This window comes from Lycium barbarum, chromosome 10 (assembly GCF_019175385.1).
Source record: "Lycium barbarum isolate Lr01 chromosome 10, ASM1917538v2, whole genome shotgun sequence".
In the NCBI taxonomy this organism is placed as follows: domain Eukaryota; kingdom Viridiplantae; phylum Streptophyta; class Magnoliopsida; order Solanales; family Solanaceae; genus Lycium; species Lycium barbarum.
In genome coordinates this window covers 13,381,689-13,395,103 of record NC_083346.1, presented here as the reverse complement: position 1 = coordinate 13,395,103, position 13,415 = coordinate 13,381,689, and the positions used below count along the sequence as shown (strand labels likewise).

The 13,415-nt window shown below is 33.9% G+C and overlaps 1 long non-coding RNA gene across 1 annotated transcript; it reads left to right on the top strand.

Moving 5' to 3' along the window:
• Positions 1-6,006: 6,006 nt before the first annotated feature.
• On the top strand, positions 6,007-8,642 carry LOC132614929 (uncharacterized). Its single transcript, XR_009572507.1, has 3 exons — positions 6,007-6,218; positions 6,322-6,806; positions 8,090-8,642. It is a non-coding gene; the product is annotated as an uncharacterized LOC132614929 (long non-coding RNA).
• Positions 8,643-13,415: the final 4,773 nt, after the last annotated feature.

The following is a 13,415-nucleotide window of genomic DNA, read 5'->3' as shown; positions in this document are numbered from 1 at the left end:
ATATATATATATATATATATATATATATATATATATATATATATATATATATATTAAAAAAATATTTATAAAATGTTAAAAATATATAACTCAACTAAGATATTTATATATAATGTAGACGCTCCAATTAGTAGAAGAAAAAATAAAACTTTTTTTTTTTCAATTTACAGTCATTTTATCATGGTTTAAACATAAACCAAATTGGTATCAGAGCTTGAAAAAAAAAAGTTATTCTTACAATTTTTTATCCTTACTTCCTTATATACCGATTTTTTTTTAGAAAAAGTCCTAAAATTGCAAAATCTAGAAATTGTCTTTACTGGTTTGGATCGATTTGTGCAGAAATTATTGTTGGTTGAAAATCCTGACTCAGATTATGTTGAATTATGAATGTAGATTACTCTTTTAAGAGTTGAGAAATTATCCTATACCTCCTCTTGAGTTACTATAAGTAGGTAATTCATGTATGAGTTCATTCTCTTCAAGTTAATATAATTAGTTCCTAGATTCTCTTCATTGTTTCTTTGAGTTAATTGTTTGCCTTTCAGTTCTAGATTAACCATTTCTTTCTTCATATCCTAGATTTTAGATTATTTGTTGCATTTACATATTTCTAGGTATTTAATTACTTAGGTGTGTGTTTACCCCAACAATTCTCTTAATTTTCCCATCATTTTTATTGTTTTTCATAATTGTTCTTGGTGTTCATATGGGTTGAAGAACTCATCTTCAATTTCTTTGAATTCCTGAGCCTGTTTCATATATAATTGGTATCAGGGCTTGGAAAAAGAGTTATTCCTACAATTCTTAGTCCTTAGCTTTCTTCTATTCTAAAAAAAAAAAAAAGTCAAGATTTGAAAATTGGAGAAATTATTGAGTGGGTGTTGTTGGGCAATAGTCTAAAAATGTTGAGCATGAAATTTGGAAGCACTTAGAGTTGATTTGGGTCAAAGTTTGCCATTTTTCTTCAATTTTCGTGCATGAAATTTCTGCACTATCTAGAGTGCGAAAATTTGAGTTTTGGAGCTTTTTTGTGCAAATGTTTGCCCCATCTTTTGAATTTAGGTTGTTTTGATCATGGGTAAACCATATTAGTTCCAATTTTGGGATCTAATGATGAATTCGGGGTCAATTTTGAGTTCTAAAATTGAACTACTTTCCTTATGCGAATTTCTTGAAAAATTTGGAGTTTGAGTTGATTTTTTACTCCAAAAATTATTGGGTGATGCTTAGAAATGCTCTATATGGATTGGGTAAACTTAATTTGAGTTGGGTGTAATAGATTTGATCAATTTTGGTAACTCTTGAATGACTGTCTTGTTGATTCCAGATTCTACTCGTCAATCATAACTAATCATTTGCTAATATTTTAGGATACTTGTTCTTGTCCTTTGTATTAGTAATTGCGTGCTTTAAATTCATTTCGTGCCAAATTTTTTTACTTTTCTCTTTATTTCTCTTTACTAGTTTTATCGTACTTCTTTGTTTAACCATAAAATCCACTCTGAATCGATATTTGAGGCTTACTTTGAGTTTATTGAGTTGTTGGTTCAAAGTGATTTAAGAAAATTCCCTTGAGAGAAAAAAAGGGCAAGAGTTGGTGAGATTAATTGAGTGAGGTCTAACAGCCTTGACCTTGAGTGTATACATGAGTGTTGAGTGATTTCATCTTGAGTAATACACGTGAAGGAGTGAATTGATGAGGTCTTTTAACTTTGTTGCTACTTTTTATTGGTTGCAGTCATGTTTTCCATAGCTTCGGATGATCCTTGTGATGAAGATTTTGAAGACTATGACTATGACGATAGTGAGGGTTACAATGATGAAGATTATGGATCCTATGGTGAAGAATGTGAGTATGAAGATTCTTATGTTTTCAATAATGGCGCATGTGAAGATTATAATGCTTCAAGGTATGACTCTTCCAAATACTCCTCTTGTGATGAATCTAATAGCGACGAAAGTGACTATGGACATGATGATGATAATGAGGAAACTCCTAGAGAATATTCTTGTTCATCTTCTTACTATGGCTCTAATTCTAAACACAAAAATGGTGGTAGTTTCTATGTTTGTTTTGTTGGAGTAAACAGTGGTAGATCTTTGACAAGAAACTTGAATGTGAATATATATGCTACTTATGGTAGAAATGTTCTATATCAACATAATGATGATGTGAATGCTTTGATAAAAGGAGATCATTTTGTTGAACAACATGAGTGTGATGAAGCATGCATTGACCAATTTGTGGAAGAAAGAAAGAACTTGTTTTATGTTTATTGTAAAATTGAAGGACTTAATGGTGCCATGACTGTACATAAAAAGAGTTCCATAAATATTGCAAGTTCAAGTACGGTTGAACACTTAAAGTTGAATAATCGGAAACATTCTCAACCATATAGGTTTTCATGGTCAAATGAGAAATGAACTTTAGAGGTCACAAAACAAGTTTTGGTAAAGTTTCAAATTGGCAAGTTTCAAGATGAAGTGCTATGTGATGTGATCCCTGTGAAAGCTTGTCATTTGTTACTTAGGAGGCCATGGACAATTAAAAGGGAAGCTACATTTGATAAAAAGACTAACAAGTGTCGTGTCATTCTAAGAGGTCAAGGGTATATATTTGTCTCATCTACACTTTTGAAGGTGAAAGAAAGGTACTTGGAGTTGCTAATATTGACAAGAAGAAAGGCAAAGCTTGAGAATAAAGATGTCATTGTTAAAGAGAAGAACATGAAGAGGAAAGTTGATAATTCTCAGGGTGTAAAGTTCAAAATTGAAGTGAAGAGTCATTATAATCCTTCACAATGAATTCTTGGGCCTTGTCCCACTTTAAATGATCTTAAGAGAGAAAAGATTGAGAGGAGTACGGGAGTGACAAGTGGCAACCCAAGAGTCAAAAAAGGAAAGCTTGAGTTGAGGATAGTGAGCGAGTTGCTACAAGAAAAGAGAGAAGCATTTGAAAATGAGAAAAGTGAAAAGAAAGAAAGAAAGAAAATTGAGAGAAGTGAAGAAAAAGAGAGTTTGAGAGAGTTTGTTTCTTATTTTCACTCTATTGCTAATCATTTTTCGTTGTAATGTCTCTTTTGTAGGTAAGTTTGAAAATGAAGGCATGAATGATGGAACAATAGAAAGTCTTCTACTTGTGAAGGTTCAAGAGTTGGTCGAGGCACCCACTACTTCTTTAAGTGTTCAAGTGGAGCTTCAATGATAAAACAATGGTAAAGATGAAATTTTAGGAGTATTTCAAGTTAAAATACCTAGTACATTATTTCCTTTAAGTAAGCTTGTTGGATATTTTACTTTAGGTGAGTCATTCTTCTCTTGAGCAAAATAAATCTTTTCTTGTGATGAAAGTCAAGTTGAATGTTGTAGTCAAGTACTAGTTGAAGTCACTGCTGCAAATCATTGTGATCTTTTTGAGTTTAATGTGTTTGCTATTAGTGTCCACACTTGTGATGAATTTAGAGGCTTAAAAGGAGATTCTTTGACTACATGTGATATTGCAGATTATAAATATTCTTTATGCCAAAAAGAATGCTCTTATTGTTGATAATGGTGTTGAGGGGTCACTTTATAATAAGCTTGAATTTAAAAAATGTGATTCTCTTGGAATTGTAAGTGATAGCCAACTTGTTTGTGTTGATATGCCACTAGTTGAGGGGACTTGTGAATTATTTAGTGAACCTCAAGTCAGTGTTGAAAATGAAGTTGGTTATTTTGGAAAGGAGGATTTTGAGTATGACATTCTACCTATATTTGATAAAGATGAAAATGAGGTTCTTGATTCTACTTTGATTTCATTTGATGATATTCATGATGATGGTGGTAATGTGTGTCATGTTGAAAATAGTGATGACATGTTGCATCTCGACTTTACTTTATTAGTTGAGTTAAAGCGTGGGGATATTTTTATAATTTGATCATTCTTGTAATTTGATTATTTTTGCAAAACTAGTATAAATAGTCTTTAAGTCTTTCACATTAGGATTAGTTAGTTTTTAATTGAACATGATTTAGGCTTCTTTGTGAATTTTGCGGAAACCCTCTTATTTCTCCAAGTTGAACCCTTTTGAATACTTAGGTAAATTTCCTGAGTTCAATTTCTCTTCCCATTGAATTAATCTAATGATTATTGCATATTAATTGTTAGATCACCCCTTCTGTTCTGTTAAAATCTATTCTCCCTCCTTTCTATTCCTTAATCAAATTCTTGCATCTTATCTTGTTTGTTTAATTGTGGTTCAATTTATTCTTCTTGCATCTAGACTCACACCATTTCGTATATTTGAGCTACTGTCGGTAATTAAGTGTAGCCGACGCTATATATACGTAAGTTTCCGTTATTATTTTTTGTTTCTTATTTGGTGTCTAGTACATTTATTATGCAGCAGTTTCTAAAATTTAATGGGATTTTCTGATTAAATCTTTTCCTTCACAGTTCCAGTCCAATCTAACAAAAAATGTAAAATATTTGTTGAAAACCAAAAAGTACTTACTTTTGACAAATTTAAAGATCTAAAACTGGCCATAAATATATTTAAGGGACTACTTTGAACTAATCCTAAACAAAGGAACAACTTCCTTTAGTACTCACTAAATTGATGTCGCCCTTTCACCATTTCAACCTTTTATTGCTTACTTGCTAGTATAGGTAAGGCAACAATCTTAGGCAACATAAATTGCAATTTATGTCTTATCAATTGACCAATAATCTTTTAAGTGCCCTTAAGAAGCAAGAAGAGAAACTTTTGAAGTGGGAAGATATACTTAATTGCATTAGCATTATCTTAATCAAAATTAAATATTTTCAAAGATGTGTTTTCATAATCTAGACGAATAATTGTAGCTGGTCATTGCACCTACCACTACTGAGAGTGATTGACATCATACACTTCATTGCACCTATCCTTTGTAATCATTTTTCGACGTTTTAAGTATTAACACGGTAAATTACACTAGTAGAATATGGGGGATGGGCGTAGGGTGGTGTTTTGGTAATAATTTTTAAGTATTTAAATGTTGACTATTGTTTACATATTAGTTGAAACAAATCACATGAAGTAAGTTAAAATAATGGTCGCTGATGTCCATCAATGACAAATATGACATAAGTCATTTTCCTCTGCTTGACTAAAAATATTTTCTTTAGAAGATTTTCATCGATTTAAGGCAATCAAACGTTAAAAATAATTCGATCAAGAAAAATAATATTTGAAAGAATTATTTATGCTATACCAGGCTGATCAAGTCCCTTGAAAACCCAAACCCTGCTGCTGTTCCTATGGCTAGTAGGTGTGAACCAACCTGCCCTCCCTCCAAACAAAACTACAGATTAAAAGCCAAGCATGGTGCTTTCTACGAAAGATTACGTTATGTGCACAAACCGTTTAAAACATTTGTATATTATCAGGTTAAGTTAACCTACAATGTTTATCTTTTCCTATTATATTAGATATGATAACAACAATAACATATTTAGTGTATTTTTATAAGTGGAGTCTGGAGAAGGTAGGATGTACGCAGACCTTACCCCTACCTTTAGAGGGGTAGATAGGTTATTTCTGATAAATCCTCCCCACAACAACGCATTACCAAAACAGGTTAGAAGGGGGGGAAAAAAACGACGACAAGTGACAAGATATACAAAACTAATGAAGCAACAAGTAACAATAAAAACAAAGCAAAAAGACATTACACAAGTACTAAATGGGAAAAAAACATTTTTTAATTTTTTATAGAATTTCAACCACACCAGATCGATTTTTTAATTGGAAAAATGCATTTCGATCACGTGTGGTCAAAATTAATTTTTATACAAGTAATAAATGGGAAAAAAACATTTTATACATAATTAAATTATATATATATATATATATAAAACAATTAATTAAAAAATAAAAATAAAAATTTAATTTCGATTACATGTGGTCGAAATAATTAAGTCAAAGTTGGTCAAATCTGACTTAATTATTTTGGACGAAAATTTCAAAACATTTAGACCAGATGTAATCTCTTTATTTTTCTTTTCATTTTGCCCCTTGTCTTTCACTCTCTTCTCTCTCCGTCTCCTCTCTCTACCATCCCCCACGCGACTGCCCCACCCCCTCCTTAGTCGGTCAACGCTGCAGGCACCGCCGTTTCCGACCAGCAAGCGTCGCCACCAGACGCCGCTGTTGTTTCCGACCAGCAATCGTCGCCACCAGACGCCGCCAGCTCAGGTATTTTTTTTTTCTTCCTCAATCTCATGAACACGCCTGCAGAGATCTCTTGACATGCTTACAATCCTATGCCTCAAAGATATGATTTCTGGCTTTTTTGTAGATTGGAGTATCAATTGCATCGAACTTTGAATGCAAGTTTAACGCTGTTGTTAGAAGGGGCTGCATTGCAGCTATTTTCAGTTAGAATTCTTCTTCCTCGAGAAATTTCTTAGAGTTTGTGAAAGATGGGAAAGGATGACAGATAAGAAATTTCTAATAGTTTCAGTTGTAAATCTGCTATTCTTATGTAGTTCTATAAGAATGGTCTATTTTGTGTTTATTATTCAGCTATATTCCGTTGGGTGTTATAAAGTAAAGTGTTATTCTTGTGCAGATGAACTCTGTTCAAAATTGAGGCATTTCCTTGGCTTATAGATCCATGACCATGTATTATTTGTCTACATGAACCAATAGCAGCAGTAGATTACAAATGCTGACAAGGGTAGGAAAATATCATTAAGAAGCACCAGCAAAAAAGATACCTGTGAAGAACAAGGACAAATTTCTTGGCTTCATTATCGACTTCTCCATCAACGGATACATTTGGTTGGTCCCTTGGGTTCTGACATCATTCACCTTGTTTCGTAGCAGTTTAAGTTATTGATGTCGAATTTGAATTGTGCATCTGCTGTTTTATATTTCTATACATGGCTCAAGCTGTAAAAGATGGATTAGTTTTTGATGGAAAGGAAGCATACATAGGATGCTTTTGAAGAATGTTATGTCAAAATTTTATTTTCCCACCATTTGTTGAATTTCACTAAAATGTACTGAGCTGAAATCTTTTTTCAACTGAGTCATCATTTTCACAAGCCTCCCCTCATCTTTTTTCTTTGGGTAAATCTTATTATGTTTGCTGTTTTCCTCTCTGAAAAAAAACGACTGTCAACCGGTATGACTACATGTTTGTTTGGCTTGGGGGCCTCTCTCATTATACTGAAAAGAGGATCAGTTGGGGTTGGACTAGCAATACTATTCGCTTGTGGCAATGTAGGTTTCTTCTCGGTTGGAATGGGGAGATGACTTTCAAGGAGGTGAAGTCAAGTGCAACTTGGAGATGTTGAAAATCTTGTGCAGTAATAGTAGTGATCTTGGGAAATTTGGTTTATGGATGGTGTTGGTGCATATAATCAAATGATCAGTGATTACCTAATATTCCTTACACAAATTCTATTACTTATATACTAGTTGCTTGAATGGAGGATTTTGAGGAGACTGGTTCATGTGTACAAGCTGTAGAGTCCCATTTGGGCAAACTTGAATCTCCTGTTTATTGTGAGAAGCAAAGAAAAAATTAGTGTTTGAACGAATCACATGTAGAAGCCCCATCATGATCGACTCAGCTAAGGATATTAGTTGATTAATTAGACTGAACTCTGTTTTGTTCTTTGACAGCTTCCCAGATGTAAACACAATGTTAGGGTATGACAACCCCCAAATTGAACTAGTGCTCAAACTTGTATTTCAATACCATGTTATCAGTTACATTACCTTCTATATTTAGTAGATTTGATAACTTTATTTAGTGTTCAATAGTTGTTTTGGGGTTTATATTATGTTATTTTTTTTAGGGATTTGAATTGAAATAGAATGAAATATTGAAATTGAATGTTGTTGTTGTTGCTGCATTTGGCATCACTTTGGGGTTTCTGCACTCTATGTTAATCAATGAATCTTTTAGTTATGGTTTGTTGTTTTGGTCTCTTTTTAGTTATAGTTTGTTGTTTTGGTCTCTTTTTAGTTTTAGTTTAGTTCTGTTATGAGTGGGATATCCCTCATTTTTTATGAGTTTACTAGCAATTCTATTTTTCACACATTTTTAAATGTAGGGAGTCTTGATTTAACTAGGCAAAGGCTTCAACGTCCGTGGGGAGTCAGGGAAAGAATGAGCTGCGAGGTACCCAAGCAGAGACAATCAGGTATGATCATAAGACAAGTTTGGTGGAGCAAGAAAGTAGAAAAGATGAGGCTGAACTGAGACAGGTGATGAATGGTGCAGAGGCAAAGGCAACCTCTTCGGGTTTGTATAGTAGGAATGAGGATATTGGGGCTAAAGGAGCAAGTGTGCAATTGAAACCCGGCGGCTCTAGTGGGGTGAAGTTAAATGTAGATAGAGGTGACACAAGTGTAAATGTTGCGCCACCTACTTCTTCACATAAACTTAAAATTAGGATTAAAAACCGAACGCTTGAAAAATCATGATTTGTGTAGTAAATTTCCTCGTAGAAATAGGTAATTGTTTTGTATTTCTTCTATTCAAGTGTAGCTTTTAGTGGCAGAGCCATCATGTAAGAAATTTGCTTGTAGGGAGTCATGAGTACATGTACTAATAAAAAGGTGTTTACTCCTCACTTCGAATTAGAAGTACTTTTAATTTTAAGATGTTCAAGTGTTTGAACATTGTTTATGGTTGTTGTGTTGCATTGTTGATGAATTGGGTGACTGTTTTGGTTGATGAATTTGGTTATTTGAAAATTGGCAGGTGGGATGTCAAAATCAGGCAAATGCTGGAAAAAATATTTCAGATTTTCGACCACAGGTGGTCGAAAGTCAGCCCAGATATTTCACAATTTCGACCACATGTGGTCGAAATTGTACCCAGAAAAATACAATTTCGACCACATGTGGCCGAAAATCTGGGCCCAATTTACAATTTCGACCACATGTGGTCGAAATTGTGAAAATATTTTTTTTATATATTTAAATATAAATAGTGTTTTCGACCACACGTAGTCGAAAAAGTTAAATATATAATTTAATATAAAAATAATTTTTCGACCACATGTGGTCGAAAATAATTTTCCCTTAATTTCGGTAGAATGTGATTGCGACCACGTGTGGTCGAAAATTTCGACCACACGTGATCGAAAAAAAATTTGACCTACCTGTTAGCGACCTATGCGTGTGGTCGAAAAATTGGTCGAAATAAAGGCCTTTTCGACCTCGTGTGGTCGAAATTTTTGGTCGAAAATCCCGGTTTTTTTAGTAGTGTGTATTATATCAGATATGGTGATATAGAAATTAGAGTGATACCTTCTTATTCAAACTTTGATGCGATTTACATATGTCAAACTAATTCTTGAAATATTTCTTAACACTTTCGTTCATCATTATTCATATAATGTACAGGCCAACTTAAAATCTTTATTTTCGCATCCACTAAAATAATTAAGTCATATCAAACAGTAGCGGGGCTAAGTTAAAGAAAGGGGTTGTGAAATTATAACAAATTTTTGGTTTTATTTATGTTTTTAATTCCCTCGACATAAGAAAATTCTAGTGAAATGGCACATGGGGTACCAAAATTGCTACTTTTAAATACCTTGCATGCATTCATGGTTCCGTAGGTTACATCAAATAGGACCACAGTAGTGTAAACGTTTATGTATATACAATACAAGATTTTGTTTCATCTTACTTAACTTCAATGTTCATGAATTTAGGTGTCCTAAAAGAATCCTGTTTTTTTTTTTTTTTTTTGTGTTTGTTTTTGTTTTTGCTTCAGAAGACATATTTTATATATTAATTAGTTGTAACCTTCTGAATGACCAATTTGAAGGGTCATTAGCATTAATATAATCATATACAAATGAAGGGGGGTTAATAAAACAAAGTAAGACATCAATATTAATGCTATTACAACTATACTTAAATAAAATAAAATATCGACCAAAGGATAATGAACCAAAACACGCCCACCAATATTTTAGCCTGAGACTAAGTGAATTATTGTCAAGGAAGTTTGTAGGAGTGCGCACACAAATCCAATCACAATTTCAAACATCATATAACTACAATTTTAGTTTACCACAAGCCAAAAATTCAATGAGAATTATGCTCCTTTGAGCAATAATTTTTTGCGTACATATAAATAAGAATCTAAGATTAATGTAAAACTTACCGATCGATAAGCAGAACTTTGATTAAAATGTTGGGTAGTGGCAAGCATAATGAGGGATACTAGTGGCAAAAGAAATGCAAGAACTCTTGCAATTAACTTAAATAACGGTGTAATCTCCACAGGTCATTGGGGTTGATTAAGTCTCAAAAACTACCTCTAGCTAAAAACAAGATTTTTTTTTATATAGGATTTACCTATATCCATTGGTCATACAACAAATATTACTTTCAAAACTTGTTCTTTTACCAGATCAACAAAGTAAAGTGAACAACGTAAACTACAAGTTTATATCACAATTGCAAAGTGTTCTGTTTAGAAAATAAAAACGAAAGAAGAATAATACTCCTACGTAATATAGTTTTGAGTATATAACCTAGCGTATGTTGAAATGGCCGAGTTGGTCCAAGGCGCCAGATTAAGGTTCTCGTCCAAAAGGGCGTGGGTTCAAATCCCGCTCTCAACATTTATAACTTTTGAACCATAGTTTCTTCTAAATTTTAGTTACTTATGAATGGTATTTATAATTTTTAATCATTAATTAAGGTATCATTTATCTTATTATATGTTTGTTATTAATATCTATTATTATTGTTGTCTTGGCATATTCTCTTGAGCCTAAGATCTATCAGAAACACCCTTACTACTTTGGATTCCTACCTCCCAATACAGGGGTAAGATATGCGTACATTTTATTCTCCCCATACTCCACCTTATGGGATTATAATGGGTACGTTGTTATTGTTGTTGTAATCAGTTGTTGTAATCATTAATTAAGCTAAGGTTGGTCGGACTAATTTATATTTCGTGCCATGTTCAGTCCATTATAAAGGTGAAACGCTTTGTAGTACAGGTTATTTGGAGCCTCTAATATATTCTTGTGTGTTATCATCATCATTGAATGATATGTTTCGCTGTGGTAAATCAATTTCATTTGCGTTGGTTCTGTTTTGATACATGTTTTATTTGTCTACACACATTATACGAATTTAGAAGACAATTCATTCGAGAATGCCAAAAAGATGCATAGACAGCATTTAGACGAGATTATAGATGCAGGAGTAGTTTTATCTTGAGACTCCCTCTAAAGACTGATTGCATCTGCTATCTTGTCTAGACGTTTCCCTGTGAATTGAAGTGGGGTATATTTTTTTTTGATAGTTTTTAAAAATACAAATTTTATCTCAAAAAATTAAAGATTTTATGTTCAGTCAAATTAAAAATTTTGAATCTCAAAAAGCAAAAAATGTATGAACAGAGGGAGTATGTTTCTTTCAACAAAAATCACAACTAGAATTTAGTGAAGTGAACTCCAAGCTTTTGTTATTAGTACATGGCAACGATGCAATCTCAATAGCTTTTTATATATAAAATGAGTTTAGAAAGATACATTTTTTTCGGATTGATTTTTGTTATTATCTGTTGTTTCTTTATTTTTGTTATTTTTTTTCGGAATGTTTTTGTTTGCTTTTCTTTGAGCCGAGGGTCTATTGGAAATAACCGCTCTATCTCCCAAGGTAGGGATAAAGTCTGCGTACATTCCACCCTCCCTAGACCCCACTTGTTGGATTACACTGGGTATGTATACAATGTTGTTGTATGCAATTGTTAGTTTGATTTGGTTTGCATATTTGATAAAGCAACGTAGTTTGATTAGAAAACATTTTCTGCTCATGATCATAAACTTCTTGTTTGGTTTGTAAAATTGGAAGTGCTCAAGGATCATTCGGTTGACTCTTTCTCAGTGGCAGATGTTAGGTAAACCTACCAGCATGATCTGGAAGGAAGAACTACTGTCCGTAAACTCTCTAGGCAGTCTTTGATAATGCAGAACCCACGATGGGAATCCACTGTTGTTTCCCATTGTATAAGTTTTTGTGCTCATTCGGGGTTGTAATATTCCCTGTGGACAAACTAGTAATGATCAGTATGATCCAAGTAGTAGTAGTAGTAGTAGAAGCCCCATGGCCAGGGGCGGATTCAGAGGGTGGGCAGCAAAAAATTACATTGTATATGTTAGCGGAAACGTAAAAGAAAGAATACAAGATTTAACATGGTTCGGATCAAAATGATCCTACGTCCACCAGAGAACAATTGTCTTTTTATTATTAACAAAGAAAGGGGAGATTTCTCAATTACACTTAAGAGAATTGTTCTCTCAACTCTCTACTCACTACAAAGGATTGTATAAATTTTAGGATGATGAACAAAGAAGAATTGCCTCTCATTTTATAGGCATAAATGACTTGGGCTCCAAGTGTGCTACATGAGCTCTTCAATTCTCCTCCACATCTTAGCATTCTTTGGCTCCAAGCACTGCATCCTTTGGCTCCAAGTAATTGAGCATTATTTGGCTCCAAGTAATAGAAAATCATCCAACACATGAGTTTTCTATCACATAACAAAAAATCAACTCTTTCAATCTCCACCTTGGTTTGCGTTCCGAGCATGCGTATGAACAACTCCGGCCAAAACTTCTAAGCTTACTAGGCAACCTCGTTGTAAGAAACAAGAAGAATCAAACCATTGTTGAACATACCACCTCCACCTAACAACTGTTCTCTCGGAGTTGCATCAGTTGATGCGTACTCCCGCTAAGTCCTTGCAATGTGCAAACTTAGCGAGCGGGACTATCTTGGCCAACATGTCTGTAGCGTTATCGTCTGTGATAACCTTCACGACCTTGATGGTTCCTTCTTCAACAACATCTCGAATAAAATGAAATCTGACATCAATATGTTTAGTGCGCTCATGAAATCTCTGATTTTTAATCAGATGAATAGCACTCTGACTATCACATCTAAGGGTTGATTCCTGCTGAACCAAACTCAATTCCGCCACCAAACCTTTCAACCAGATAGCTTTTTTCACCGCCTCCGCTGCTGCCATGTATTCTGCTTCTGTCGTAGACAAAGCGACAATCGATTTCCAACTAACGGCATTGCCAATAAGAGTAAAGATGTATCCAGTTGTGGACCTCCTTCTGTCAAGATCCCCTGCATAGTCAAAATCCACATAACCGAGAATTGAAATACCTCCACCGCCTTTTTGAAAGGTCATACCAACATCAGAAGCTCCCTTGAGATATCTCAATATCCACTGACAGCTTCCCAATGCCTCTTTCCTGGGTTGGACATGTATCTGCTTACCACACTTACAGATTGAGCAATATCTGGACGTGTGCATACCATAACATACATAATGCTACCAACTGCGCTGGCATAAGGAACCTTTGACATATGCTCGACCTCATCTTC